Here is a 6,037-nt window from a genome sequence, read left to right as displayed (position 1 = left end):
CGTCATTCAAGGCGCGCGATTCCGAGTTCCGGGTTGGAATTTAAATCCCCCTACGCGACTTGTGTGTAAAAGGAGCTAAGCAAAAGAGAGAGAGAGAGAAAAAAAGAAAAGCCTCTGAGAGAGTAGAAGAGAGGAAATCAAGCGAACCGGTGGAGAAAGCAAGCTTAAAAGACCTTTAAAGTTTAGGACAAAGTTGTCCTTCTACCGCTCCCACAGTGATTTAACAAGCAGGAAGTAGGAAACGAAACCAGCGTAATAGTCCAAGACAGATTAATTTCGGTAATACGAGTGCCCAAAACAAAACCTGTCACTTCGAAGGGCTAGGAAATAATATTATGAAATCTACTTAGGATTGCAAGAGAGAACAACTGTAATAGTCAGATTACAGGGTCCTTGGTTAAACTCCATGCTTTGCCCTTCTCACATAGTTGCTTGCATCCAGTCAGTATTTCTGTGAAGCCTCCTTTACCCTGTAAATGAACAGGATTTGAACGGCATACAGAATCAAATTGTTTAGCTTTGAATGAAAAACGAGTGAGATAAGAAATTGTAATATATCTTGAATATTGGTGTGTACCTTGTGAACGGTAAAAATTAAAAGCATAATGAAATGTCTACCGAAAATTGACCCATTTTCTAAGCAGAGAAAATATTTCCTAGAAGTTGTACTTTTCATTGGGTACCTAAAATAAGAAATACAGCATTAATAAAAAATGAATTCATATAAAAACTGTTGCCAGTCCTTTGCCTGTGGAAGCTATCGCCAGTCCAGTACAAAACTAGTTATCTGTATAAATGCCATATTATCAAATGGTCTTAGATATCAAGTACTGGCTTCCAATTCTTATTTATTCCTGTCATTTATTGAGTAACTAAAGGATATTTTGTACTGTTTTGTCTACTATTTTTAGACAGTAGTTTAACATTTATTCTTGTTTTATAGAATTGTTCAACACCTTAAAGATCAGCAGTCCTGATCACAATGTTTGCATCAATAACTAAGCTGTGCTAATTTTAAGATATTATACTGTTGAGAAAATATCTTTTGAAAAACATCAGCATTTAATGGAATAGCAGCTTAACTATGACACCTAATAGGTAAATTTTTACTAAATTCTAAACACTTCATGAAATCTATAAGGTAATCTATAAGGTAAAATTAACAGAATATATATTTTTTTATGTAAATGAGTAAGAAAGTTAGGTTAACCCATTAAAAGAAACAACAAAACATTTATGTTCCTGGTAAATATTTTCTAAAATTAAGATTTGACCTTAAATTATAGAACTTACATCAGAAAGGGAGTGTTGTGAGTTGAATTGTATCTCCTCAAAATTCATATGTTGAAGTCCTAACTCCAGGTATCTCAGAATGTGGCCATATGTAGAAATAGGGTCATTTCAGATGTAATTAGTTGAGATGATGTATTACTTGAAATCCAGTATGACTGATATACTTATAAAAAGGGAAAATTTGGACACAGACAGACAGAAATCTAGGTGATGAATCTACAAGCCAAGGAAAGCCAAAAGCTGGCAGCAAACCACCAGAAGTTAGGAGAGAGGCATGGAACAGATTCTCTTTCATGATACACAGAAAAAACTAATCCTGCTGATAACTTGATCTCAGAGTTCTGGTCTCCAGAACTGTGAGGCAATGTTTAAGCCATCTAGTTTATGAAACTTTGTTATGGCAGCCCTAGGAAACTAATACAAGGGAGGTGTGGTTATCATGTGAGTTATACTGGCCTGCCTGGAAAATTAGGAAAGAGTTGTATGTAAAGATGGTAAACTTGACATTTTAGTCATAATAACCACCCACTTGATCACCACTGCACAACATATCTGTGTAAGGCTCTCCGTTTTGATTATAGAGCGAAGAGTTGAGGCAGCCTCCCTTTCTACCAATGACTAAGGAGTCTGTTCAGAAGCTGAGAGGAACAAGAAACACTTCTCTATTCTCCTCTGTGTCTTTGCTCGGGCTCTCTGCTGGAGACAGAATTCACTCACATGTTTTGCCTGATTACTTACCCTTTAAGACTCAACCCAGGATTAACTCCTATACGAAACCTTCCCCCAGTACTTGAAGGCAGTAGTAGAAAAAGACACCTACCTATCTGTATATCTTCATCATCACCCTCACCACACTGTAATATAATTTTCTGTTCATGAATCTGCCTCTCCCATGAATGTATTTAACTCCTTGCTAAAAGTATAGTACCTTGTACACTTCAACAGATATCTATTGAATGTTTGTTAAACATTTTTAATCACCCCATCCTCATAGTTGCTCACCTTGTTCCTTAAGATAGGTATCTACTAAAATACTATAGCAACACTTTTAGAGTAGAAGAAAGTGATTGAAAGAAAAAAAAATATCCTAAGAAAATATTTCTTAGACCAAAATTAAAAATAAAAATAATACCTGAAAGCCTATAAGTCTTAACATAGTTCAGAAGTGAATGTTTATTTTGTTGATCAAGAGGAAAAGAAAACTGTATTTAGCACATTAATAAGTTGAATCAGATCACATGAATCTAAATATATAGTACAGCTAATGGCTCCAGTGACCTACACGGACTAGAATTGCCCTTGTTTTGTCGAAAAGGCACATAACAAGTTTTAAAAAGATTGAAATATTTAGAACAGTTTTGCCATGATCCAGCAACTATTTTCTGATTTATACAATCTCAGAACCCTCTGAAAAGAATCGAACTATTATACCAAGATGCTGGGCTTTGCTTGGTCCTAGACTTTTCTAACACCTCCCGAAATATTTTCCAGGATCTGATTCAGATGAATCATTCTTGACTAAAGCTAGTAAAAGTAGACATAGCTGGATGACACAAAAATCTCATCATCCTGAGCCTGAAAATCCTCTTCATACCATAAATCATTTTCAAACAATTATTCTGACGTCAAATAAAGATAAATGCAAATATCTAAGGCGTGGAGAGATGTTTGCTGACTCTGCATGCTAAGTTTAATCATAGGCTCAGCATTAGGAACAGGATTCACTTCAAATCTATATTCAGAACAAGCATTGCCTAGAGGCAAAAAAAAAATTGTTTAATCACTGCATAAATGAGTGCAGTAGGGAAGACTAGACATTGTAATTCCTTGCACATAAGATTTTGCAGGCTGGCCGGAATCTCTTCTAAGCACCGTATGTGGAATACACTATTTTCCATTGTAGATATGAGGCTGGCTAATTTTACTGTGGTTTCATTGTTTTGGATATGGTCACTATTTTGAGTTGATTGGATAGATCATACAGTAATTAAAACTATATATCTGTGATGTCAAAAGATCACCTAGTCTAGTCCCCAGCCTCAACGCATGATTACCATGATTACTCATGGCAAATCAGTACATATCTGACTCTTCCTAAAGATTTTTTAGGAACAACCTCCAAAATCCTGTTGTGAAAATGCAACCGCAAATTCTCTTATATCCAGCTTTAAGCTCTTCTCCATCAGAGGCTGATTTCTACTTGTACAGGCATACCTCGGAAATATTGTGGGTTCACTCAGATATCCTCCATAAAGCGAGTATTGCAATAAAACAAGTCATAGTCTTTTGCTGATGGAGGATCTTGCCTTCCATTGGTAAAAAACATACCTGTAAAGTGCAATAAAGCAAAGCACAATAAAATAAGGTATACAAAAAAACTGTATAGTGTAGTATAAAGAATGATGCACTCCAGGAAATAAACCATGATTCATTTATCCTGAGGGACTTTGAAAGAAACCACAGGATGATCTCTGGGCAGTCAAAATAAGTTTTTATGAAGTCCTTATTTAAAAATTTACATACTTTTCTCAAATATCACCCTCAAGTGCCTGTATCCTTACTCTGAAATTATTTACTCTTACTTTATAGAAAAGTCAACCTTGTTTGGGCTCTTATTTCCCAGCCCAAAACAATTAGAACAACCAAGTAGGAGAAGGAAGGGGAAATGAAGATGCTATACACTGACTACAACAAGCAATCATTGGACAGCAAAGAAACAGACTAACAAATACAAAATTCAAAAGGCAGAACAGCCTTGAGCCACTGAAGTATCTGAAGTATTAAAGCATCATATAATAATGGTAGAGTTGCCAGATTTAACAAATAAAAATATGGCACCCAGTTTAATTTGAATTTCAGATAAACAAGGAATAATTTGCTAATACAAGTATGTCTCACATATTGCCTTTGTTAATCTGAAATACAAATTTTACTAGGTGCCCTGTATTTTATCTGGCAACCCTAAATAAGACAGTGACCCCAAGTCATCGATAAAGCACAACCTATGTTTAATATGCAGTTCAAAACTGTGTAACCAATATATTAGAAAATGTTCCATTGATAGTTGTAAGGAGAATCAAAACTTTCAGTTGTATGAAAATTTAATTTATGTGAACTGCTTTGAGCTATGTATGTTCGATTCACTGCAGAGTGCCGGGCATAAAATAAACATTTATAGGTTGGATGAATAGTGAAAAGCTTAACACAGTGTCCCGCAGTGGTGGGACACCTCAAGCTGCCAAAGATCTTTCCTAGCCCCTCCTGGCCATTTAGTTTTAGAATTCCTTCACACCTTCTACTGCAGGTGTTAGTGCTGTTGTCCAGCTTGAATCCAAGCTTGACTCAGAGTTGACGTCACTGTCCACGTGGGGCTCCTGTTCCCGCTTGCGCTTCTTGTCCTGGGCTTCCATGATGCCACAGTGAAACTTCTCTGATAAGGCTTTGTGAGAGAATGAGACGATGCCTATACTTCCCCAGAATTTTGAGCTTCCTCTGCAGGCTCATTGTTATAAGGGTCAGTCAGGTGTGTGGTGTGAAAGAAATGAAGAAACACGCCTAACTCTTCCCCCAAGAGCAGCTTTTCCAACTCATGCACTGATAACAAGCATCAGCCTGGGACCAATTATTGGTCACTTGCAGCCCTGGGGGCTCAATATTAAGGCTAGTACTTCATTGGGTTGCCCAAGAAGTTGCTAGATTTCATCTGAAACTTGTGTCTCACAGTTATTCTTTGTGGTCCAATTAATCACCTCATCTTAAAGGAGACAGTCTGTGCTCTGAACAGAGTTTGCCTCTGAGCAGTGGGACATGGAGTATGTCTGTGGGAACAAAATGAACAGGACACTGTTCCCACCCTCAAAGAAGCTTACTTTCCATCTTATAAGATTGTCTGAAGATTCTTTTACAAAAATCCCATTTATCATAATTAATTGAAAAATAAAATATAATTTTCTGGAAAAAATAAGTCATCTCAATTACTATCAATCTGAAAACTAAAAGCTAGTATATCTCAAAACAGTGCTTAGCACATAGTTAACCATTAGTAAGAGATGGCTATTATTATCATGCTAAGACAAACTCCAAAATCTCATCAAGTCTGAAGTAGTAGAAGAATTTCAACAGTACCTTCTCATTTATTAGACTGCCCAGAGGCAATTTCCATCCCCTGCCGCTGGGAGGGAACTCAGACAAGATCTAGGTTCCAAATCAGTGTAGTTGGGTTACAAGGTGTGCCTCACTTTAATCTCACTTAGGTAGAGTGTAGGTTGGTAATATTTGGGGGGAACAAAAGTATTATTTATAGGGATCGCACCAGGGCCCAGGTGCTTTCTCAGTTTACCCTAATAAAAAACCGAGGTAGTAGTGTTAATCTCATTTTACTGTTAAACCTGTGGTTCATGCTTAAGTCACACAGTCTTAAATAGGTTAGAGTTGAGACTATTACCCAAGTTCATAAGATCCTAAAGGTGTGTCCTTGCACTCCGCACTGTTGACCTGGGCAGCAAAGAAACCTTGAAAGAAAGAAGATTCATTTAAAATTTACAAAGCATCATAATAGTAATAAGTAGCAAGTGGTCCATAAAAAAAGAAATTATTTTTCAAGGTCAGTGTCAACATATAGTCTAGAAGTCACAAAAGATTGTATCCTATGACTGGCTTCACTGTTTTGTTTCCCCATGGAACCTGATACTTGAGTACCAAGCTTTAAAAGATGATCGATTGTTGTGGTATCACGTTTCTGTTC

This window comes from Pteropus medius, unplaced genomic scaffold, assembly GCF_902729225.1.
Source record: "Pteropus medius unplaced genomic scaffold, Ma_sr-lr_union100, whole genome shotgun sequence".
In the NCBI taxonomy this organism is placed as follows: Eukaryota; Metazoa; Chordata; class Mammalia; order Chiroptera; family Pteropodidae; genus Pteropus; species Pteropus medius.
Note: the sequence above shows the minus strand (reverse complement) of the source record.